This window comes from Coenobita brevimanus, chromosome 7 (genome assembly GCF_032717465.1).
Source record: "Coenobita brevimanus isolate Jiangsu-jjx chromosome 7, ASM3271746v2, whole genome shotgun sequence".
Taxonomy (NCBI): Eukaryota; Metazoa; Arthropoda; class Malacostraca; order Decapoda; family Coenobitidae; genus Coenobita; species Coenobita brevimanus.
In genome coordinates this window covers 23,381,070-23,408,077 of record NC_136960.1, presented here as the reverse complement: position 1 = coordinate 23,408,077, position 27,008 = coordinate 23,381,070, and positions in this window count along the sequence as shown.

Here is a 27,008-nt window from a genome sequence, read left to right as displayed (position 1 = left end):
AAAGACTACTTCAGATAGGCCTATTGAATGTGCATGGGTTTGGAGGCAATGTGCTTGGGTGGATCGACTAACAGGACGTAAACAGAGTGTTGTAATAATTGGTAAACAGTCAGACTGGAAAGATGTTATAAATGGAGTGCCACAATGCTCAGAATTGGGTCTCATTCTGTTTTTAATATGAGTAAATGATGTACATGATGATATTTTATAATATTTCCAAATTTGCTGATGGTACTAAAGTTGGAAACAGAGCAGACACTTCTTTACAGAGGCAGGCAATTTAGAGTGACTTCAATCAACTGTTTAATTTGGCCCAAACATGACACATGGATTTTAATATTAGTAAATGCAAAGTGCTAATCATTGGAAATAGAAATGAAATAGCCAGTTGTACTATGAACAATATTCAACCAGTTATTGTCAGTCGTGAAAAAGACGTAGGAATTATAGTAACAAATGACCATCAACCAAGCAAGCAAGGTACAGTGGCTGTTAAGAAAGCCAGCAAACTAATCTGATTCATTGGCAGAGCATTCGAATATTAATAAGAATATATCCTCACCTTGTAAAATTCTCTAGTACGCCCACACTTAGAGGATTGTGTCAAGTTACGGGCGCATTAAAAAAAAAAAAAAAAAAAAAGAGAGAGAGAGAGAGAGAGAAACTTGAGACAGTACAACGAAAGGTGACAAATAGGATGCCTAGATTGAAAAGTAAACCATACGAGGAGCGTTTAGAAGCCCCCGATCTTTTTACCTTAACTAAATGCAGGCAAGCAGCTCTAGTCATACGAGGCTAAGCATTTCAATAACAGAGTTGTAACTATGTGGAATAAAATGCCCTCCAATGTACTAAACTGTGATACAGAACTGCCCTTTAAAAATTTGGTCCATAAGTATCTGTCCTCTAACCCCAAGCAAAGTATGTTCACTCGTGAATAATTCTTTTTTGTTATATATATATATATATATATATATATATATATATATATATATATATATATATATATATATATATATATATATATATATATATATATATATATATATATATTGTTACGGAACAGAGACTAAAATCACTACTGTCCCTCAAAGTTCCAGGTTCAAAACAAAAGACTTAGGTAAAATTACAAGTTAAAGTTTAATGCTCAAACTAACAACTAAACATTCAGGATTCATAAGGATAATGTAATGGCAAAAAACAGGTTAAATATATGGTTAACTGCAATAGCCTCTATTAACACGAAATTAGCAAGAGTAAATTTATCTAAGTCAGCCCTGATAAAATGAGAAAACCGGATAATGCTCAGTTAATGCAAGATATGTTATTATAGATACAAAATATTATTAATAATGTCTGACACCTAAAACACATGAATCACAAAAACCTCACTAGGCCTACGAATCAACATCTTATGCTATACAGTACAAGAAAAAATGTAATAACACTTATACTCAAATTACACAGCAGCTAGATTGTTGGAGACTTCCTGAGCACTCACAAAAATAATAACAACTGTACAGGGGAGGACAGAGATGTGAACAAAATGAGGAGTAGATCTAAGTGGCAATTAATGTAGAGACTGAGCTCATTATGTAGGGGCCGGCAGAGCTTCATACAACTTGTAAGAAGGACACGCAAATGAAGCCATAGGGGACAAAGAGTTGATAATCCTGCTCTGAACAACAGAGAGAACGACTTACTCTACTATAAGGGTAGAAGGGGGGAGTGAGGTAGAACACGCTCGTGATCAAACATGCAGCATACTGTACGTTAGAATTATACAAAGGATGATGAAATCATAGGCTATGTAACACCTCCCCACAAAGAAAAAGAAATTTACAAAGGAAATTTCTTATTACTCTAAAACAATCTGTCTAAAGTCTAGATAAGCAATCTGCAATAACATTTTCTTTCCCCTTGACATGTATGTCTAATGAATACTCCTGAAGAAGTAGACTCCATCTTGTCAATCTCTGATTTTTATCTTTAAACTTACTAAGGATTTTCAGTGGGTTATGATCGGTATATATGATTACTCGTATGGGGTCAAAACCAGAACACAAATAAAATGAAATATGCTGTAAACCCAAAATCAAGGCCAAAAGCTCTTTCTCAATAGTTGAATAATTCTTTTTAGGTGGAGTGAACTTCTTACTGTAATAAGATACAGGGTGTTCAATACCCTGATCATCCTCTTGCAGCAAAACAGCCCCAGCTCCTATATCACTTGCGTCAACAGCCATCTTAAAAGGCTTAGCAAAATTTGGAGTAGCGAGCACTGTCTGACTTAATAGGATAGCTTTAAGCTTGCTGAAAGAGGATTCACAGTTATCGGTCCAGACAAATTTAACTCCCTTTTTCAGTAGGTCTGTAAGTGGTGATACAAGAATTGAAAAGTTAAGAACAAATCTCCTGTAATAACCTAACATTCCCAAAAATCTTTGTAGTTCTTTCCTACTTTTAGGTCTGGGAAGATCACTTATAACCTGAACCTTAGCTGCTGGTTGTGCAACATGTCCATCACCAATTACGTACCCAAGGTACTGAACTTTAGCTTGACCAAACTCACACTTTGATAAATTAGCTACAAGATTAGCCTGAACCAAACGCTCAAGAAATTTACTGACATGGCATAGGTGATCTTTCCAGTTGTCACTGAAGATTAATACATCATCAATATAAACAACACACCCTGCCAAACCCTCTGTTACAACATTCATGAGCTTCTGAAATGTGGCTGGTGCAATCTTCATACCATATGGCATTACAGAACATGCAAAAGTCTTTCCTAGTGTTACAAAACATGAGATCTCCCTAGCACGTTCAGTCATAGGTACTTGCCAGTATCCCTTTAACAAATCAAACTTACTTATGCACCTAGCCTTTCCGAACTTGTCTATGCAATCTTCCACGCGAGGGAGAGGGTAAGTGTCTGTTTTGGTTATCTGATTAACACGTCTGTAGTCAATGCAAAGCCGCTGTGACTCACCTGGCTTAGGGACTAGAGTGACATGAGAACTTCACTCGCTCTGACAGGGCTCAATCATCCAAGTAGCCAAGGTAGCCAAGCTCCTTCTGGATGAGAGGAACTTTCACTGGGTTCACACGGTAAGGAGGCAGTTTAATTGGCTTTGCGTCTCCAACATCGACATCATGCATCAACACAGTGGTTACTCCTGGAGTGTCACAGAACACTTGCGGGTACTCCTGCAGTAATGCCGAAAACTCCTGCCTTTCCTCGGGAGGTAGATGAGACAGCTTAGTCTGGAGATCATTCATGATATCAGGATTCTTCCCCAAACTATCACTCAGGCTCATACTGCATGGGAGAACTTCACTTGCAGACTCGGGTGAAACAGACTGGGTTATTTTCGTCCTGCCTGTGATATAACTTTAGCATGTTGATTTGACAAAGTTGCTTGTTCTTTCTACGATCTGGTGTGGCGATGACATAGTTGACATCACTGAGTTTCTTCTCCACGAAATAAGGACCACTAAACTTGGCTTGAAGAGGTTGCCCATGCACTGGCAGCAGAATCAAAATCTGATCTTCTGGCTGAAAGTGGCGTAACCTGAATTTCTTATCATACCAAGTCTTCATCTTCTCCTGAGCAGCCCCTAAATTCTCTCTCGCCAGCTGTAACGCAGTGGACAGCCGTTCTTTGAACTTCATCACATACTCCAGCAGGTTGACGTCATCTTCCTCCGAAAGCCAGCATTCCTTGAGTAGCTTAAGGGGTCCTCTTACTTCATGGCCAAACAGTAGTTCAAAGGGTGAGAAGCCCAGTGATTCATTTGGAGATTCTCTTGCGGCAAATACAACGAATGGAAGACCTTTATCCCAATCTTTCTGATGTTCCAAACAGTATTCTTGAGCATTGATTTGAGTGTTTGATAATATCTCTCCAACTCTCCTTGGGTCTGGGGATGGTAAGCTGAAGACGTGATCTGGGTGATGCCCAACTCTTTCAGAGACTGCTTGAAAACATTTGACATGAAATTAGTTCCCCGGTCTGACTGTACCTCCTTGGGCAGACCAAACTTTGTGAAGAACCCTAACATTTCCTTAACCACGGTCTTTGCTGAGATATTTCTAAGTGGAATGGCTTCAGGATAACGAGTAGCCATATCAATCAGGGTCAACACATAAGAAAATCCTGAAGAAGTCTTAGGAAGAGGGCCCACAATATCCGCCAACACACGGGTGAAAGGCGCCTCAAAAGGAGGAATGGGAACTAGAGGTGCAACCTTTTCGGTCTGATTACACTTCCCCACAACTTGACAGGTGTGACAAGACTTACAATACCAGGAAACATCTCTGAAGATACCTGGCCAGTACAAGTGTTTCAAAATGCGTGCCACAGTCTTCCTCACTCCAAGGTGTCCTGCCAAACTGGAATCATGAGCCACTCTAATGATATCCTGCCTACAAACACGAGGGATGACAACTTGATGTACAACCTCCCATTCACAGTCGGCTGATGCTGTTGGGTGTCTCCACTTTCTCATAAGTACTCCTGACTTTATATAATAACAAGTAGAAGCACCAGCTGACTCTTCCTCACTGCAAGCAGAGTTAGCTAGACCTTTCAACTCAGGGTCAGCAACCTGCAACTCAACCACCTCTTGACGAGACAAATTATCAACACTACGGGGTACTGCCTCATCTGGTGAGTGGTCAAAATTAGCAATTAAAGTATAAGCTAGGATAACATCATCATCATCATTATTCTTTAAGTCACCAGTAACTTTAGACTTAGCCCTAGTGACAGCACATGCAGAGAACACATCAGGGATATCACAATCATGGGTCACAGTCACTGGTTCACTAGACAAATGAGGAGCTGGACACACTTGACTTCCACCAATGTAATTTCCAAGTAAGAAAGTTACACCTGACATTGGGAGTGTCTCAACGAACCCAACCATAACGGAACCATTAACAAAACCAGACTCTAAATTCACTCTGCACAGAGGGACAGAGAAGTAATTATTCCCTACACCTTGTAGGATTACAGTTTCATCAGAGGAATTAACATTAGAGCCTAGAACACTGGCCAGCATAAGGGATTGGCAAGCACCTGTATCACGATATATTTTAACTGATTTCTTGTCTTTACTATCCAGAGGACTGACAAAACCATCAGACAGGAAATTAGCACATGAACTCTTAAGAGTGTCACCCATGTTACTGCTCAAAATTGGAGCTTCATCATGATAATTTAATTTACCCCTCAAAGCAGGTTCAGTTAACTCTGTTAAAGAATTCTGGGAACTCTCAAGGGTGGACACTAGACCAATTGACTGAATATTTAAAGACTCCTTTTTGTTCACATCACGCTGTCTCCTGAAACATTTCTCCGTAGTATGACCGAGCTTACTACAATGAGTACATTTACTTTTCTGAAATCTAGAGGTGAAGCTGGTATTTACTTCCTGAGAAACATCATCTTTACTCTCTTTCCTGTTGCCTGTACTCTGAGTAGAGGCAACGTATTTACTGTCAGCTTTCCTTTTTTCTTTTGAATATCTCTTGTGAGTGAGAACATATTCATCAGCTAAAACTGCAGCATCAGACAAATTATCTATTCTTTTCTCATCAAGATATAGGCTTACATCTTTATAAATACACCTCTTGAAGTCCTCCAGCAAAATCATCTGCTTAAATTTACTAAAATCAGAATCCACATTCTTAGAATTTAACCACTGCTCTAACAGATCTTCTTTGATTTTTGCATACTCAACATGGGATTGCTTATCTTGCTTATAAGCTGTCCTAAATTTTACTCTATAGGCTTCAAGAACAAGCTCATAGGCCTTAAGAATCAAGCTCTTAACTACATCATAATTATCAGATTGATCCTGAGGCAAAGATGCATAAGTTACTTGAGCTTTACCGGTGAGAACAGTTTGAAGGAGTACTGGCCAATACTTTTTGGGCCAATTAAAACCTGTAGCTACCCTCTCAAACAACTGAAAATACATTGTTAAATCAGCTTCATTAAAAGGAGGGACAAGTTTAACATTTTTAGCCACATCAAAATCATCAGAGCTAGATGATCCAGTTCCACCTTGTTTCATGCGATACTCATGGTCTGCCTGAATCCTAGCAATTTCAACTTGTGCCTCAGCCTCCTTAGCACAAGCCTGAAACTCAGCCTCCTTAGCTTTTGCCTGAAACTCAGCCTCCTTAGCATTTGCCTGAAACTCAGCCTCCTTAGCATTTGCCTGAAACTCAGCCTCCTTAGCACGAGCCTGAAATTCAGCCTCCTTAGCATGAGCCTCCTGCAGGGCTAGCTGTAACTTAGCTTTTTCAATCTGCGTTTGCTCATCTGGAGGAGTTACATTAAACAAGCTTTCATTAATCATGTCAACAATTTGATCTTTAGAATGATGAGAGCAAACAGCAATTCCCAATTGTTGAGCAACAATCTTAAGTTCATTCTTTGTTCTGTTTTCTACATCACACACTGTTTGCACATTTGACAAAAAATCTTTGGCTTCATTAAGCGTAGTAATAGTAGACATCATGAATAAATCACAGTCACAAAATATCAAGCAATATCCTTATGATAATATCCTGAATATCCTGGCGAGGTCGCCAAATTTATATTAAGGAACAGAGACTAAAATCACTACTGTCCCGCAAAGTTCCAGGTTTAAAACAAAAGAGTTAGGTAAAATTACAAGTTAAAGTTTAACGCTCAAACTAACAAATAAACATTCAGGACTCATAAGGATAATGTAATTGGAAAAAACAGGTTAAATATATGGTTAACTGCAATAGCCTCTATTAACACGAAATTAGCAAGACTAAATTTATCTATGTCAGCCCTGATAAAATGAGAAAACCGGACAATGCTCAGTTAATGCAAGATATATTATTACAGATACAAAATATTATTAATAATGGCTGACACCTAAAACACATGAATCACAAAAACCTCACTAGGCCTACGAATCAACACCTTATGCTATACAGTAGGCCTACAAGAAAAAATGCAATAACACTTATACTCAAATTACACAGCAGCTAGATGGTTGGAGACTTCCTGAGCACTCACAAAAATAATAACAACTGTTCAGGGGAGGACAGAGATGTGAACAAAATGAGGAGTAGATCTAAGTGGCAATTAATGTAGAGACTGAGCTTATTATATAGGGGCCGGCAGAGCTTGATACAACTTGTAAGAAGGACGCGAAATGAAGCCATGGCGGACAAAGAGTTGACAATCCTGCTCTGAACAACAGAAAGAATGACTTACTCTACTATAAGGGTAGAAGGGGGGAGTGAGGTAGAACACGCTCGTGATCAAACATGCAGCATACTGTACGTTGGATTTATACAAAGGATGATGAAATCATAGGCTGTGTAACAATATGTATATATATATATATATATATATATATATATATATATAACATTTTTTTTCTCTTTTTTTCAGAGCATGGTGGATACAACCGCAGAATAACATTGATAAATATTACTGACATAATGTTACTTTCCATTTCGGGTAGATATTGTAGAATAAGATATCCTTTCTTTCTTTCCTAGGAAATTTCCGTGACAACTCTTCAGTGCTTGATGGTGGTCCTTCTCACTATTTCCTGCCGGTTTCGGCTGGAGAGTTTGGTGGATGGGGGGGGGGAGTCTTCCTGCTTTTCTGGCCTTGACTTTGACTAATAGAATAGTTTTGTTAATTTAACCTTCCCATTACCAAACAGCCGCAAAAGGACCAACCTGTATGTTTCTGTGAGCATTCCTCTTGCAGTCTTTTATACTCTCAGTCCTTTATTTTTTGCCTCTTCCTTTCCCTTTCCTTCTGTTTCTCCTCCTCCCTTACCCTCATTTCAGCCATTCTCCTTCCTTTATCTTCCTCTTTCCTCCCTTTGCCTCACGTATTTCCTTTCATACTCCTACTTTTGGCTCCCGTTTCGCTTTCTTTCCTTCACCTTCCCCTCCCCTACCATCTCCCTACCCCATTTCCCTACTCTTTCACCTCTTCTTTCCATTCCCCTCTGACCTCTTTTCCGTTTCCTGCCTCTTCCCCCATCACTCCTCCCCATTCATCCATCACGGGGCACCATTACCGTCTGAGGCATCACGTGAAATACCATACACTCTCCATCTTTCTCCAACATTCCCCTCCTCCTTCACCGTCATTATCCCTTCTTGTCCACTTCTCTCCGTCGCTGTCTACCGCTACCTTCCCCTCTTTCCTCCCTCTCTTCAACCCAGTTCCCCTGTCTTTTAGTTAGTGCCATATCCATTGTCCTCCCCCCTTGTGTGTGTGTGTGTGTGTGTGTGTGTGTGTGTGTGTGTGTGTGTGTGTGTGTGTGTGTGCGTGTGTGTGCGCGCGCGCGCGTGCATAGCGCAGTCAAAATTGGAAAATAGAATTTTGAAGAAACTTGCCAGGATGGTTGGAATTGGGTCCCAAATGAGTTATCAGTTTTATGTAAACTGATATTTTCTAAATGGGTGTTTTAAACCCCAGTAATTGTCCCCATTGGTTTTACAATATGTGCACGAGGAAGAGGCGGCGGAGCACTTCCGTGGTTTCATGCTTCATTTAGAGAGAGAGAGAGAGACAGACAGACAGACAGACAGACAGACAGAGAGTACATTATAGTCCGATGTCTGATACTTCACTTATATTACGAACAGACGATTTTATTCATAAGAAAATGGTGGTAGATGCAGTGGTGGTGGTGGTGGTGATGGTTGGTGTTGTTGTGGTGGTAGCTGTGATGATGGCGATGGTACCTGTTATGGTGGTGATGGTAGCTGTGATTATGGTGGTGGTGATTGTAGAAGATGTGATGGTGATGGAGGTGTTGGTTGCTGTGGATGTGGTGGTGGTAGTGGCAGTGGTGATGGTAGCTGTGATGATGATCGTGGCGGTGCTAGTTTTGGTGGTTATGGTGGTAGCTGTGATGATTATGATGGTGGTGGTTGTTGTGGTGGTACAGATGGTAGCTGTGATGATGGTGGTGGTTGTTGTGGTGGTACAGATGGTAGCTGTGATGATGGTGTAGTTGTTCATTCGGCCAAGTGATTTGCTGCCCGACTGAGCCGCAAAGCACTTGCTCCAAAGTGATGAGTGATTCAAAGACGGCACTAATTTAGACAGGTGCTAAGTGGTCCGATAGTGCCGCGAGGCTCTTGTGTGTGTGTGTGTGTGTGTGTGTGTGTGTGTATATATATATATATATATATATATATATATATACATAATTAGCGAAACTGTCTAATTTTTATACATATCCCTGACTTATATCGACGTCTGCCTGCAAATGAACATCCACGCTGACATTGACAGCCTTGCAATATTTCAACATATAAATAATCTTTTGCCTTCCCTTTCGTCCTTTCCCAACCCTTCCCTCACCCATTTTCATCTCTCCTTTCCTCTCCCGTTTTGTCTTTATTTTTACCCTTTCCTTGACCTCTCTTCTGCAGTCACTTCACCCTTTCCTTTCCTGCTATCCTAATCCTTTCCTTCTCGACCGCCAGTCCCCTTCTCTCTCTCCATTCCCTCCCCTTCTCTTCCTGCTTTGCGTTTCCCTCTTTCCTCCGGTTCTTTCCCCTCCCTTTCTTCCTATTCCTTACCTTCATCTGCCACCTGCTTCTCCTTTCCCACTCCTTTCATATTCACCGAACCATCCACTGTCAGGGGCGGCGCTGGTGTAATCTGATGCTCACTGGGGATCGTATTCTAAGTGGTTTTGGGACTTTCGTAATACCTTGTAGTTGTTGATTAATTTGACATAATTACCTTAACATTCTCTTGTATATTGTTTATGCAGCTTTGCTATCAACACAGCTGCCACCAGTAACATACGAGATTTATAGTGTGCAGACTACATTGCTAAAGGGAGAGATGCTACGGAGCCTTCGATATCAATTAGAATAATCATATCCTAAGGCTAAACTTGGACGTATTACCACATATTTTGTCCTAATGTGTAGATGGGAATACAAAACGAACAAAGAACATTCCGTTTTACGGTTCTTTTGCTGGTCAATCTGTTTATCGCTACCACTTATGTAATGGATGCAAGAGAGGGACACCTGTGTGTGGTATCGCCAGTATAATTGGCCGGTCTACTGACTGGGTATACAAAAGGTCCTTCAGTTCCCTCCCAACCACCCGATAAGAGCATGGTGAACTGAAGGAAAAGGGCTTCTTGGGTTTGCAGGCCTCGGGATTCAAGTACTACTATCATTACTACAACAACTACTGCTACTGGTGATCTTGTGGCTGAACTTTTTGGTAGGAAAGGGGTGTGGTTAACAAGCAATGGTTCAAGTCTTAGAGCTGGCCAAAGGTGTTCCTGTAATGGATAACGCTACCAGGAGTGTAGATCTGATGGATGATTTCTTGCACTATGCTATATTTTACTACACTGTGCTACACTGTACTATTCTATTCTTGCTGTTTCCAGACGATTATATTCACGACTACTTATACTACTACTACTACTGCTAATACTACTGCTACTAATTCTGGTGGTGGTTGTGGTGGTGGTGATGGTGGTGGTGCTGCTGCTGTTGCTGCTGCTGCCAACCAAATTATGTCAGTCGGTGAGAGACGCCACGCACAGACCATGACCAAATGAAACGAAGTGTTCATTTACAGTGTTATATTCTGGGCTACCCCATCGAACGATTTGCGCCACAGTATTGGTCGTATTATGGAGGGAATTCCAAGAGTCCTCGGAGATTTCGTAACACCTCCTTCTTGGCGATTAATGCTACACATTACACTTCAATATCCTCTTGTAACTAAAAAAAACTGTATTGACATGAAAACAACTTAGATAACACCTGTGAGAATGTAAAGACTCAACATTCCGTGTAATCGCTTAGGAAGAGGTAGCCTTCTATATCACCAAGATTTCGGCTCTTTAAATGTCATAGAAGACTTCTTAACACTTTTTCTTTAGCGACTAAGCTTGCGTGTTACGTTAGAATTTCCTTTTTATGTTATATATATTTTTTAAGATTTACGCAATTTACATCAGCAACATAGAAGAGAATACAGAGGTTAAGCTATAAAATAAATCGCAAAGGAAGAGGCGCCACGAAGACTCCTATGTCACTTTATATTCGAGTCCTGTCTCAACGACCGTATTTTTGGTTCCTTGGAAGATTCCGCAACACTTCTTCCTTAGATATTTATTTTGCATATTACATAATTTTATCTCATTACAGACTGATAATGCAAACGTGTGATAATTATGGATAATGTATAGCAGAATGTTAAGGTGCAATATGCAACGTACAGCAGTACACTTGCAACTGTTACATCTTTTTTAATGAATGGAGAACGCCTGCAATCTCATTCATGTAATTTTTAAAATATAATTTGTATTTCCTTCTCCTCTGTAAAAGGAAAAAAATCGCTGGAGCAGAGGTGTTATATTAGACCTCAACCTCTCTCCTGTTATTGAGTGTGACTTTGAGTACTCATCCTTCCACTCCATATACTCCTACTGCCGTCCACAGTACCTGCCAATCTGTTCCGTCATGTCTTCACCAGATGTGTAAATTCTATTATGCCTATTGTTACCTTCCTCTCATTACAGACGTTCTCTTTTCACAATTCTCTTCCAGCACCCGTCTTCATTTTATCTTCCACTCATCCCAAACACTGTATTTCTCTCTTTTCCTTTTTCTTTGCTCATCCTTTTTGTTGACTTCCTGTCATCACCACTGTTCTCTTACACACAGTTCCTCTTCCCTCGTCCATCCTCTTTGTTATATTTCTCTCGTTACCTTTCTTGTTTCATCTTTTTCCTCTTCCTTCGTCATACTTCAATATCCTCTCATTTCACATATTTTATTTCACGCTTTGCTTCTTCACCTGCCCCTATCTGTTAGCTTCCCTTCATCGCAAGCTTTCCCTTTCACACATTTCCTCTTCCCTCGCCCCTCCTCTTATCTTTCATCACAAACATTCTCTTTGAAATTGTTCTTCTTCCCTTGCCATTCCTCTTAAGCCATTCAGTCCAAGGACTTTCTTTTTAATTTGTTCCAACCGACATCGGACTGATTTATTCAGCTTGGTTTCTAATGAAAAGGATAATAATGAATAAAACCTACATCTTTGTTAACCTACAACTTTCCTTTTAATATGTGTTATTGTCGCCAGCTGATGATTATATTAACCTAGGGAGAACCTAAATTAGTGAAAAGGGGTTAATCAAGCCAAATATAACCCCCGCAGACTGAAAGTAACTACCAAATCGAACATAATCGTCGAGGTATACAGTAGGACCACTTAAATCAAAAAGATGCATCTTATCTTATTCATGCAAGCTGTGTCCATAATGATAATCATAAATACCATACAGTTGTCTTTTTTGTGGTCCCAGAATCATCTGAATCGTGAACCCGGTGGACTGTAGGCATAGGCAGTACTCCTCCTCTAGTCTACCATCCTGCTTTAAGGGGACGAAAGGAAATGAAGGATTTTTGTATAACAGATGTGGACTCGACTGGTAATATCAGTGCCACCACATGAAGGTCTCCCTCTCCAGCACCACAATAGATTAGTAATTCCTTCAGTTAGAGCACGTCATTTGTTTGTCACCATCAGTGATCTTAGGAACTTTTAGTTAATGAAATATTTTGAAAAACGTATCTTATTATATTACTGTATGGTATCTGAATCTTAATAATACCGAGGCAGGTAAAGAATCAAAAGAGAGAGAGAGAGAGAGAGAGTACTAACAAGCCATGAACAAAATTAAGCTGACACAGAGGAAGTGCTAAAGAGCCTCATTAATCTACAACAATACTAACCGGAAATAGTTAATCGCTATAAAAAAAAAGGCGCTACATAGTCTCAAGCTCACGAGACAACTTGCTTTGCCTCTCTCTCTCTCTCTCTCTCTCTCTCAACTCATCAGTTCTCTCCCCCTCTCCATTTCCCCTCGCTTCCCTCACACTTGTTTCACATTTTTCCCAGCCTTCACTCTCCTATCGCTCTCATCCCCTCTCTCCCCTACCTCTGTCACCGATGCTTCTTCATTTTCCTGTGTTTTGCTCTCTCCAGTTTTCTCTACCTTTTCTTGTTTTTTTTTCCTTTTTCCTCTTTGATTCTTTCTTCTTCCCCAGTTTACCTCACTTCTCTCTCTCTCTCTCTCTCTCTCTCTCTCTCTCTCTCTCTCAGACATTTTCCTTCCTCTTTTTCTCTTTTATTGTTCTTCCTCAGTTTCCCTCATATTTCCTCATTTCTCTCCTACTGTACTTCTTGCTTCTCTCTCTCATCGTTGTTTTTTACCTCCCTTTTCCTCATTCTTCCTCATATGCTCTCTCTTATTCCCACCTCTCTTTTCCTTTTTTTCCACGCTTCTTCTTAAATGTTTTTTTCCCTATTAATTTAATTATCACTTTTTAAATCATTTCCTGTTATCCTCTTTCTACCACTCTTTTCCTGTCTCAGTGATATCTTTACTTCCTTGAATTTCTCATTCCTCTTCGCAATCAGTCTCGTTTATCTTGCATCGTTTTTCACTTTATCCCTTGCACATCCCCATCCTCCCTGACCAACTCATTTCCTTTATTCTGTTTATTTTCTCTTATTTTCACTAGTTCGTACGTGATATCCTTTAGTTCTAATGCACTTGACGTAGTACATTCCTCACCAAGTTCTTAGTTACATGGCTCACGTTTCCTCTTCCTCTTACATCACTTTTCATATGATTTATCTCCTTTGCTATTCTTTTCGTGGCCTCATGCTTATCTGAAACGTGAAAACGGTTAACTGTACGTCCTTCTGCAATCCACCATCCTTCTTTAGGGAGATAGGAAAGCAGCTGAGTAATGTTTGTATAACCAGCCAAAAGAACCGCCCGGTTATATTGATGCCAACGCATGAAGGCGTCCCTCTCCAGTATCCCTGAATTCTTTATTTCCTTTTAATGACTTTCACTCTCACGCTCTATAATTCACCTTCTTTTCTCCTCATCTCATCTTCATTTCCTCATATCTCTTTACCTTATCCATACTCTATTTCTTGCCTGATATTCCTTCTTACTCCTTCCACTTACATTCTTATTCATCCTTTCAGTGCATTCCAGTCGACTTTTCTTTGTTTCCTCTAATTTGTAGCCTATTTATCTATCTATCTATGTGTCGGACGCCTTCATCCTGTAAGGGGTGGCCACAAACAAATAGCCTCCATGTCGAACTGTCCCCCTCCATTCCACTGCCCTCCCCCCAGCTCACACACCCTTCTCTTATACACCTCTCCATTCCATCCCTTCATCTCATCCTTGGCCTCCCCTTCCTTCTTTTCCGCTCCACTTCACTTACATACACTCTCCTCGTTAGTCTCTCGCTCTCCATCTTCTCCACACGGCCAAACCACCTCAGTGTCTTTCTCTTAACGTTTCTTATCAATTTCACATCCACACCACAACGTTCCTTCACTTCTTCATTTGTCAGTCTGTCTCTCCATGTAACTCGTTTCCATTGCTCACACTTGTGTCCCTCCAACAAGGTCCAAGCCTCACTTCCATGCGTTGGAGATGGTATCACAATATTATCTTGTAGCTACTTTTTTACTTCCATGCTCCCTTCTCTATTTCTCATCACTGCTTAAAAAAAAAAAAAAAAAAAAAAGCCGCCTTTCTTCCTTGTTGTACCCTTTCAAGCATTTCATCATCCAAACTTCCATCCTTACTCATCATACTACCCAAGTACTTAAATGCACTGACATTTTCCCTTTCTTCACCATCCAACCTCACTGTACATTCAGCGACTTCATTTCTTTCGAAGACCACAATTTTATTCTTCCCTACATTCATTTTTGGATTCCGTTTCTTACACACACTTCTAAACTCAGTCAATAAACCTTGTAGTTCTCCTTCGTCTTCACTTAATACAGTATCATCTGCAAAGAACAATGCAGGAAGTTTCCAAACGCTGCCGTCTCTCATTAGAACCGCCCCAACATCCTCTGCCTTACATTGTCACTTTTATAACCCCATCTATATACAGATTGAACAACTAAGGAGACACGACACATCTCTGTTTCAATCTAACATTCAGATAGAAAATTTCACTCAGTTCATTATCCACACGCACTGCATCCTTAGCACCTTCATGCATGCTTTTCACGGCATTCAACAACTTCCCATTTCCTCCATATCCTCCATATATTCTTAGTATGTTCCGCATTCCTTGTCTATCCACTGTGGCATAATTATGCTTTCTCCAAATCCATGAAGGAAGCATACTCGTACAACTTCTTTCCTTTCTCTAGAAACTTTTCCACTAAACACGTAAGGATAAATATCTGATCTACACAACCTCTTCCCTTCCTAAAACCTCCCTGCTCTTTTCCAACTACTTCGTCCATTATTTTCCTACCTTTGTCAATAAGTATCCTACCATATACTCTGCTTATTACACTAAGGAGACAAACGTCCCTATGATTACCAAACACTTCTTTTTGCCCTTTTCCTTTGTACAAGGTAATAAATATACCTGACTTCCAATCCTCCGGGACTCTACTTTCCTCCCAGGCCAATCTGCAAATTTTCCATACTCATGCTTCATCATTTTACCACACATTCCATCAATTCCTATGGCTTTACCCCTTTCGACTTTCTTCACTGCATCCACTATTTCCATCCTACTGATCTCTTCTTCCCTTTTCACCACTCTCCATTTACCAGCCATTACCCAGTCACTTATACTCGCATAACTTTCATTCTCGATGTTATACAGTTCCTTAATGTGTTCTCTTCATTTTCTCACTTTTTTTCCTTTCTCCACTGTCAATTAACCATTTTTATCTCTCACTCCCCTACTAACTTCTTTATCACCCTGTCTAACTCTCTTCACCTCCTTTCAGGACATTTTCTTACATTCCCTGCAGGGTGCACTCAAATTCCTTCCAAATTCCTCCTCCACTCTCTTCTTACTTTCTGTTATTAATCTTTTCACCTCTTTCACCTCTTATTCGCTGATGAACAGTTAGCTATATTTTATAAGAGTCATGTGTGCTCTCAGCTTGAATATTGCTCACCATTGTGGAATGGATGTGGAGAGGTTACATTAAAACAACTAGACAAAATTCAGACCAAAGCTGTTAGAATTATTAACAACCCTGCCATTACAAATAAACTACCTCCAATACAAGTAGGAAGGAATGTTGCCTCCCTTGCATTATATTAGACATTTTTTTGGCAAATGCTCAGACGAAGTTGCGTTTATGGTGCCATCTCTCCATGCCTTCCCTCGTGCTACACGGGCATCTGGTAGCCCTCATGACTGGAATGTCACTCAGCCATATTGCAGAACTTCTGCCTCTCTGAATTCTTTCATTCCCCGAACAGCATCTCTCTGGAACTCGCTTCCCCGGAGTTGTTTCCCTCCAAATTTCAACCCACAGCTGTTCAAGTCTAACTGTTACAGATATTTTATGAACAGAGGACACCAGTAATCTGGTGTATGGATAATTTTTTTTATTCATTTGTTTTTCCTTTCTCCGTTCTGTTATTTAAAAAAAAATATATATATAACTCACTCTTCCGTCTCTCAACTTCCTCTATGCCTCTGCTTCCCATCCAGTCACTCTATGCTTTCTTCTTTTGCGACACAACTTGTCTCACATCATTCCACCATGCTGTTCCTTGCACCCCTTCTCGTCTTCTCTTCACCCTATACACCACCCCACATGCCGCACAGATTTCTTTTGTGAAACACACCTTCCGCTTCCCCTATCGGCTCCAAATCATATTTACGCAATCGCTCTTCCACTTCTCTCTTATATTCGGTCTTTTTTCCATCCCCTTGCAACCTTTCTACCCTCCTTGTATTGATTACTTCCTCCTGTCTTTCCCGCCTATTCCTCCATTGTATTGAACCTTGACTTCCACCACCACCAAGTGGTTGTCAGAATGTCCACTCCCCCTACCTCTGTATGCTTCTGCATCCATAAACTACCTTCTTATTCTGTCATCCACACACTCATAATCAGTGATTGCCTTCCATTTATTAAGATCACCACCCACCTTTCTCATCACTCGCCACGTATACCTGTGAATCATTTTTTGACGAAAGAGGGTATTGGCTATCACCAAACCCCTCCCTGCAGAAATGTCCACTAGACCACTGCCATTCTCATCCACTTTTGCAGGCATACCCCAGTCTTCAACTACTCCATGCACCTTTTACATTCCCGAATTTTCCATTCATATCTCCAATGAAAAACACTTTCTCATTCCTCTCAAACTTTTCCATGCAGGCTTCTACATTTGCCCAGAACTCTTCTTTCACTGCGCTTGCACGCTTTTGCACTGGCGCATACGCACACACAGTCGCCCGCGTTTGTATTTCCACTTCCAGTCTTTCCCACACAATCCTTAGGGCAACTGATCCTTACTCTCTTATAATCTCCTTCCATCTCTTGCACTAATCAAGTCATACACCCTCTCTTGCCCTCTCATTCTGACCTACTCCCGCACATATACCCCATCCATACTCCCACTCTCTCACACTCTCACTTCATCATTTACTCTCATTTAAACCACATGTGTCCACTTTTGCACCCACAAGCCCTCTTTCACCTCATCATTCGCAGCCTTATTCCTTGTCGCAATCTGTAACATGTCCTTTGTCCGGTCCTTGGTCGTCACCAGTTGGTCTGCCCTGATCCTAAGCTTATTGTTTGTATTTTTCGTTAGTTGTTTTCCGGGGAGGGTGCTAACCCTCCACTAACCCACTTTTTGACACTTAGGGAACACGTGTTGGCTGGTTATAATGTTACCACCCAGTTTATTAAATGATTCTCTGGTTTACAGGAAATCATTTGGTCTGTCACTCAGTGTAGAGTTACCCGAGATAGGGTACCACTACAATGAGTGTAATGTTGGATTATAACAAAGATGCAGTTTTAGGTCGTATACTGTTTCTTTGTTGTTGTCGTTGTTCTCTGGATTCATGTCACCCTTAGGTGGCATAAAAGTCAGGATGATGATAATGATGACGACGAAAACCATACATAATATTCAGAAAAGCGTTCGGCCTCCAAATGTAGCATCATTGTGTTTGAATGTCACTGTTGGCCGTCACATAAATTATGATTGTGGTAGTCATAGTACAGGTACGTCCAATGGGAAACCCGGGCTCATCTGAATGTGAATGCGGTGGAATAAAGGTTGAAGTTGCTCCTTTCCTGCAATTCACTGTTTTCCTTTACGGGGATAGGAGGGAGCTGAGGGACATTGGCAACCAAACTCTCCATTAGAAGCCGGCAGGAACTAGTCAGAAAAAAACACCATGCAGCACAGAAAACCTGTCATGGAAATTTCATAGGAAAGGATGAAAGGATACCATATTCTATACTATTTAACTAGCAAGGGAAACACATCCAGTCACCTTAACCCAATAGTTCTCAGAGTTCCTGTGCAAGGGATTTTGCCGGATGGTTACTGAGCGTCCCACCCTCCGCATGTTGGCTCATAGTCGCGAAGCTCATAGGTTCCTACCCCAGGGTTCCTTTCTTTATTAGCTTTTGAAAATGCTAAGTTCCGTCCTAAAGTGAGGAAACTGGACGAAAATGGGTTAATGAACGTGTTGTTGTTTCTATGGTTATTGGTACGATGTCCATGTTTTGAAATGCAAGACATTTTTATTCATAAATATAGGGGGTACCACTGAACATGCTCAGCTGGGGTTCTGGAAAACAAATACATATCCGGCCGGTTTTTAAATGTTAGTACTGTTTCACAGTTAACCACATTAGGAACCAACTTGTTTCATATATTTCATATATTGACAACTCTATTAAAGAAGAAGTGTTTAGCAAAACACTTGCCAACAAATGTATGCCTGTTGTCTCTAGTATAATTCGACTGATCTACTGTGAAATATTGTTCAACAGCCATATGACCACGTAGTTTGAAGATTTTGTACACTTGAATAAAATCTCCCTCAAAGCACGTGCTTAGTTAAGGTGAGAAGTTTCAATTCTTCTAATCATTCCTCATAGTTTATATCGCAGTTTTGGTATCAGTCTTGTCTCCCTTCGATGAACTCAAGTTTCTCTTTATCTTTTTTATAATGAGGTGATCAGAATTGGACGCAGTACTGCTAAAACGGGCATACTAAGGAATTACACAAGGTGAGGAAAATATTTTCCAGTTTATATTCGAATGTTATCCCTATGAATCCAGTCAATTTAATGACGTTTTAAAATTGTCTCTGTGCACTGTTCCCTTAATTTCTCTCTCCATCAATAGTAGTGTCAACAGCTGAACACAGTCAATCACTTTACTCCTATTCATTGGAGCTGGAGACGGACACCCTCACGTGCTGGCACCGTTATAAGCGGGCGGTAAATATGGGATGAGATTCTCAACAATATTTACAACCGATTACCCGTCGTAACGTAGACATGGTTTTACAGGAGGAGCTAGACAAGGAAATTTTCTGCACTCTTTCCTTGATCACCCTGCAAAAACAGTTATAACCTGCTGTAATTTTCGTGTCGTAACGTAATGTTTCTTTACGAAGTTAGAAGAGGACAAAGGATGATTCTACAGCCTCCTTGTCGTTCCTGCATATCAAAACCTGGGTTAAGACAGGGAATAGATCTTAAGTGTGTTTGTGTATCCCGATCCTGACAATTTTACAAACATCTCTCAGTGCCCCCCTATCCCCTCAAAAGAACATCGGTGGATTGCAGTAGAGGGACAGTTTCAGCCTGCAGTCTTCTGGGTTCACGTACATATGAGCCAGGGGTCTCATTAACAACTCACATGCCTTCGATGTCTCTGTCTTTCTTATTTTCCTAACCCCCTTTCACCTTTTATTCATTCATTACCTTGTTACCTGTTACTTTGTCTTTATACGTTGCATTTCTTACACGTTCCCTCCCTGACGCACTATACGACGTTATCGTACCCTCACACACTCAGTTATGTTCTTACTTTCTCATCATAAGGTGCTCACCTTCCCTTGCTTCACTTATTTCATACTTCACCTCTCCCATCTCAACATTTTCACGCTCTCTCTCTCTCTCTCTCTCTCTCTCTCTCTCTCTCTCTTTTTCTGTCTGTCTGTCTGTCTGTCTGTCTGTCTCTCTCTCTCTCTCTCTCTCTCTCTCTCTCTTTCTGTCTGTCTGTCTGTCTGTCTGTCTCTCTCTCTCTCTCTCTCTCTCTCTCTCTCTCTCTCTCTCTCTTTCTGTCTGTCTGTCTGTCTGTCTGTCTCTGTCTCTGTCTCTCTCTCTCTCTCTCTCTCTCTCTCTTTTCCATGATCCCTCCCTCCGCTCATCTTACATTTTCTCTGTTACTCTGAGGCCCCTTTCACCAAAGCGCTCTCTCAAGAGAGAGAGAGAGAGAGAGAGAGAGAGAGAGAGGGAGAACTTAAACCGATGAAAGAAGTATGGAGAGAGAAAAGCACAGGAATTTAAAAGACAGAAATAGTAAAGGAGTGAAGGAAAAGGAATCAGATTGGTAGGTAATAATGGAAAGGTGTAAGAAAATGGTTGAAGGAAGGGGAAAGGGAAGACAGTAAAAGAAATAGTGAACTGAGAAAGGACAGAACTAATGTGAACAAAACTGGGTTAGGGGAAAAATAGAGACATGAAGAGAAACAAGAAACAGAATGAAATGGCATGTTCATCTTTCGACAACCCTTATCTTGTAGTTCAATGGCAGAGTAAGTCAATCCTATGACACTTCACCGAATCTGTTGTACAAATTTCTTCCATATTTTTTGTGATCATGACTTGTCATAGCTCAGCATTGAAGATGGAGAGATGATACGTTTAATCTAGTTTAAGTGGACAAAGTATATTAATCTTGTTCCTATCATTCCTATAAAATTATGTTCTTGCACTATAGTCTGTCAAAGCGTTGTTTCTCCTTAGTTACTTATACTTTATCTACGGTGGGGGAAAACCATCTACATTATTACTGTGTTAGTAACGTCTCCAGTCTAAGGAATATTTTTTATTTATTTCTCTCGGTCATGCTGATCTTGACCCGTTTATGATAAACTTTTCAAACTGGGATAATCAAATTCAGCCTTTACTAAATCATTCTTTACTATCGAGGGGGCGGGCGTCTCTTAACCTGAATAAAATCGCCTGAAGATTGCAGGGATGAAATAAAAATCTCGTCGTACTGAAGAGGTAGGCCTATTTAATTAGCGAGTATGTACATAAAGAATCAGTATAGATGGACCAACTAGTGTTCATTCACATTAACGTGACTGATATCTTGTCCGTTAGCCGGAATAAAACAATCCTACTGCCCTGCGTCCTATCCACAGCATTTTCGTGAGCAGCACCGCATGTTAATAATAGTCCCTTGTTATGATTCGGCGTTCAGGATGGACAGATGGTAATTATTGTACGCCTTGTTAAAGTGAACGGAGCTTAAGGACCATAACCTAATCTTTGTATAGTCAATGTGCCGATCTCGATCTCTCTCTCTCTCTCACACACACACACACACACACACACACACACACACACACACACACACACACACCCTCCCTCATGCAAACATGTCCCTCCTCTAACACAACTCCCCCACTCTCTTCCACTGATGTAAAAGCTCTCATACTCATCCTTCCCTCACAATAACCTTCCTCATACACACTTCCTCCCAAGCACTCTCTCTCTCTCTCTCTCTCTCTCTCTCTCTCTCTCTCTAACAAAATCTACTTTTTAGGAAAACCTTTTCTTTCACACATCCTCACACACCCTCTCTTTCACACATACCCTCGCTCACAAACTAAATTTTCCTCTCACACACACCCTCTTCTTCTCATACACACCCACCCAACCTCTCACATACTCTCCCTCACACTCACATACACACACCATCACTCTCACATACCCCTCGCTCTCACATACCCCTCGCTCACCTTCCCGTTATGTACCATATGGATCGTTACATGACCTTTGATAGTCACATAAATGAAATAAGCAAGAGAGTAATGGGAACTCTAATGTTTATTAATAGAATAAAACACCATTTCGATAAAGATAATCGTGTGATCATAATCAAATCTCTGGCATTAAATCACCTAAACTATTGTAACATTATATGGGGTAGAACCAATGCCACTTTGATTGTAAAAGTACAAAAACTACAACATTTTGCTGCAAAAGTTGCAGACGGACGAGCCAGGAAGTATGATCATGTTACCCCTATTCTCAGAAAAAGTCAATGGCTAGCCGTAGGTAGTTTAATAACTCTTAACCTAGCAGTTACTATATTTTAAAAAAAATTACATAATCTCCTCCCAGAGGACATCCTGCCTTTCCCGACCGTCAGCAATATAACCTGCAGCACAACCAGGCAACGAAATAATTTATATGTTCCAAAAGTTAACACAGACACAGGGACCAGATCACTTTCAGTAGCAGGTCCTAAACTATGGAATGAACTGCCATTATATATTAATGAGTCCCATAACCTATATATATTTAAAGCAAAACTAAAAGACTACCTACTAAGCAAAACTTAGTTGTATGGCCTCACAACTAATACAAGAACAACTCTGCCTCAAAGTACTCTTGTCTTAAACCATATACTGTATGTACAATATGCACCGTATCATTATACTGTTAGCATGTAAGTACAATGTAAGAAGAATAACTGTTTTTTGTGGAAATAAAGATATTTATATTTTATTCCCTTTCGCACACATCTCTCACTCACTCTCCAACTCACATACCTCCCTCTCTCTCTCTCTCTCTCTCTCTCTCTCTTTCACACACACACACACACACACACACACACACACACACACACACTTTCGTTCACTCAGCGCCTCTCTGCATAATTCAGTAGGGGAATTACTCTTGTATAGGCTGTCTCCCAATGGCCCAGTCCCCATGTATATAATGAGAAGGAGTGGCTACTGGCAGAGAGGGGTGAGAGGAGTATGTGGTGACAAGAAAGTGTAGAGAGAGGAAAAGAAAGTGGAAAGAGAAGGTAAGGGAGCTAAGAGAGGGAGCATAGAATGTAACGAGAAAGGGAAAAAATGGAGAGAGAGAGAGAGAGAGAGAGAGAGAGAGAGAGAGAGAGAGAGAGCAAGAGAGAGGAGAGAGGACAGTGGGGAATTTTTTTTTTTTTTTTTTTTTATGTGTCCGACTCTGGGCATAGGCTTCACAGCCTGGGACTAAGAGAGAGAAGGAGGGTAGTGGAATGAGTAGAGAGAGAGGCGCTACGAGGGAGAATACAGGGGTTGGGTAGGACGAGGGAAAAGTGGGAGAGAAGGGCGAAAACGATGGAGGGGAATCAAACCCTTTCTTTTTTCTTTTCCTCTCTTTTTTTATCTGTATTTGGATTAATATAAGACTGAGTAGTACTGACATATAACATTTTCGAAGGGTGTAGGTGAGAGCTATCAAAACGATTACCTTACAGCAGCATCGACCATACGAAATACGAGGAAATGTGAGTATAATAAATTTGTCCAAGGAACTGTGGACTTCCTCGCTACGGCAAGGCAGTGTTTCTTCTAAGAAGGTTGATTTTAGGGGAGATATAAATCAGTTATTTAAAATCAAAATGGAATCTAGAACGCCAATATTGGAACATGCAGTAGAAATAATAATAATGATAATAATAGTCTATCCGTCAATATAGTGCCAGACACCTTAATCCCGTAAGGGGTGGCCACAAACAAATTGCCTCCATGACACTCGGTCCCCCTCCATTTCACTGTCCTGCTGCCAGCCCATACCCTCATCTCTTACATACCTTTCCACTCCATTCCTCCATCACATCCTTGGCCTCCCCCTCCGTGTTCTCCCTCCTTCCACCTCACTCACATAAACTCTCCTTGGTAGTCTCTCGCTCTCCATCCTCTCCATATTTTTTTTTTTTTATATGTCCGACTCTGGACATAGGCTTAACAGCCTGCACTCAAGGCCCAGTACTCCTCCTACATACATACACCTCTACATGTCACCACTTCGGCGCTAACACCCACCGTCCATATTGAATACATGCTACGGCTGTCTCATACAGGACTGGTGTATTGGTATTAGCGGGGGTATTTTTACGACATGTCGGCGGGTCTTCTGGTAGATCGGTAAAGTCTGATTTTTATGAAATTCAAATCCTCAAACTGTTCCCTGCCCCAGTCGGGATTTGAACCTGGGTCCGGTAGGACTGCAGGCCACCTCTCTACCGATTGAGCCACCGCCTTCCCCAAACTATCTCAAAGTGTTTCTCCTAATGCTTTTTATCACATCCATATTCACACCACAATGCTTCTTCACTTCCTCATTTGTCGGTCTGTCTCTCCATGTAACTCCACAGGCTCCTCTCAAATAACTCATTTCCACTGCTCTCACTCTTGACTTGTGTCATTCGAACAAGGTCCAAGTTTCACTTCCATACATTAGAGTTGTTATCACAATACTGTCATGCAGTGACTTTTTTACTTCCAGGCTCACTTCCCGTTTCTTATCACTATTTTCAAAGAACCAGCAACCTTTCTTCTTTGATGTGCCATTCCAAGCAGTTCACCCTCCAGACTTTCATCCTTACTCATCACATTACTAAAGTATATATATGCATTCACCTTTTCTATTTCCTCATCATTCAACCTCACTGTAGGCTACATTCAGTGACTTTATTTCTGTCGAAGACCATAACTTTGCTCATCCCTGCGTTCACCTTTAGATTCCGTTTCTTACACACTCTCCCAGACTCATTTACTAAGCCTTGCAGTTCCATTTGTCTTCAGTTAACAACTCAGTTTATATCAATTGTAAACAACAGTACAGGGAATTCCCAAACATTGCCCCTCCTCATCAAAGTTGCTCCAACATCCACTGCCCTAACTTGTATCTCATTTATAACCCCATCCACATTCAGAATGAAAAACCAAGGAGACATGACACACCCCTGTTTCCATTTAACATTCAAATAGAAAAATTCACGCAATTCACTATCCACACACTCTGCAGCCATAGCACCCTCATACATACTCGTACTTTTCACGGCAATCAACAGCTTCTCATCCACTCCATATAACTCCATATATTCTTAATATTTTCCACACTCCTTTTCTATACACCCTATCATATACTTTCTTCTAATCCATGAAGGTCACATACAACTTCTTTCCCTTCTTTAGAAACTTTTCCACTAAAGATTTAAGAATGAATATCTGATCTGCACAACCTCTTCCCTTCCTAAAAACCTCCTCGTTCTTCACCGACTAATTCCTCTTTAATTTTCTTAACTCTGTCAATAACTATCCTACCATACACTTTTCCTATTACACTAAAAAGACAAATGTCTCTGTGATTACCGCACACTTCTTTTTCCCGTTTCCCTTTGTACAGGGGAATAATTATACCTGACTTCCAACTTCCTCCCAGGTCAATCTGCATTATCTTCCACATCCATTCTACTACTATCTCTCCCTCATGCTTCAGCATTTCGCCACACACACCATCAATTCCCGGAGCTTTCCCCATTTTGATTTTCTTCATTACTTCCACTACTTCGATCCTACTGATTTCTTCCTCTCTTTTCACCTCCTTCCTCCTCCCATCCATTCACCAGCCACATATCCTCGCATCACTATCATTCTCTATGTTTAACAGTTCCTGTAAGGGTTCTTTCCATCTGCTTACTTCTCCTTTCTCCACTAGCAATCTACAGTTTTTATGTTTCTATCCCCGACTAACTTCTTTAACACCCTGTCTTACTGTCTTTACCTCTTTCCAGAATATTTTCTTGCATTCCCTCCACTTTACACTCAAATTCCTTCCAATTTTCTCATCCACTCTCTTCTTACTTTCCCTTACTAATCTATTCACTTATTTTTTCTTCTCTACATAAAACTCTTTCTTCCATCTTTCATTTTTCTCCATGCCCCTGCTTCCCAACCACTCACTATATACTTTCCTCTTTTGCTCCACAGCTTGCCTCTCCTCTTAATTCAACCATGCTGTTCCTTGCACCCCCTTTCGTCTTCTCTTGACCCCACACATCACCTCACGTGCTGCACCGATTTCTTCTGTGAATATCTTGCACACACCTTCCACCTTCCCCATGTGCTTCATGTCATATTTACCCAATCGCTCCTCCAGTTCTGTCTCATATCCTACCTTTTTTTATTTTTTTCATCCTCTTGCAACCTTTTTGCCCTCCCTGAATGGACTACTTCTTCCTGTCCTTCCCTCCTTCTATTCCTCCATTGCATTTGAACCACCACCACATGGTGGTCAGAAAGTCCACTCCCCCAACCTCTGTATGCTCTTGCATCCATTAAACACCTTCTCATTCTGTCATTCACACACAGACACAATCATTACCTTCCGATCATTCAGTTCACCATCCACTCTCCTCATCACTCGCCACGTATACCTGTGGATTATTTTGTGTCTGAAGAGGGTTTTGGCTGTCACCAACCCCCTCCCCGCACAAATGTCCACTAGAGCCCTGCCATTCTCATCCACCCATGCAGGCACACCGCACTCACCAACTACTCCATTCCCCTTCATATTCCCGACTTTTGCATTCATATCTTCAGTCAAAAATATTCTTTCGTTCCTTCCAATCTTTTTCATGCATGCTTCCACATTTGCCAAGAAGTCTTCTTTCACTCTGCTCTCAGGATCTTCCGTTGGAGCATACACGCACACAATCGCTCACATTTAGTAGTCCTTCTTTCAATCTTACCCAAACAATCCTTGAGCCAACTGATCCATACTGTCTTATATTCTTCTTCCATGATTGTGATGATGTTAATGAATATAATAATAATAATAAGAAGAAGAAGAATGATAATGACAATAATAATAATAATAATAATAATAATAATAATAATAATGCGTCTTAAAGTAACAGGATGAAACTGAGAAGCAGATAATATAAAAAAAAATCATGGTAGTTTCGGGGGATCTAGAAACACTAGAGAAACATCGTGTTGGATCTGTATTGTCATGAATATATGTTAAAGGAAATGTAAGAGGGCACTTACAGTACAGGGCAGCTCCCTT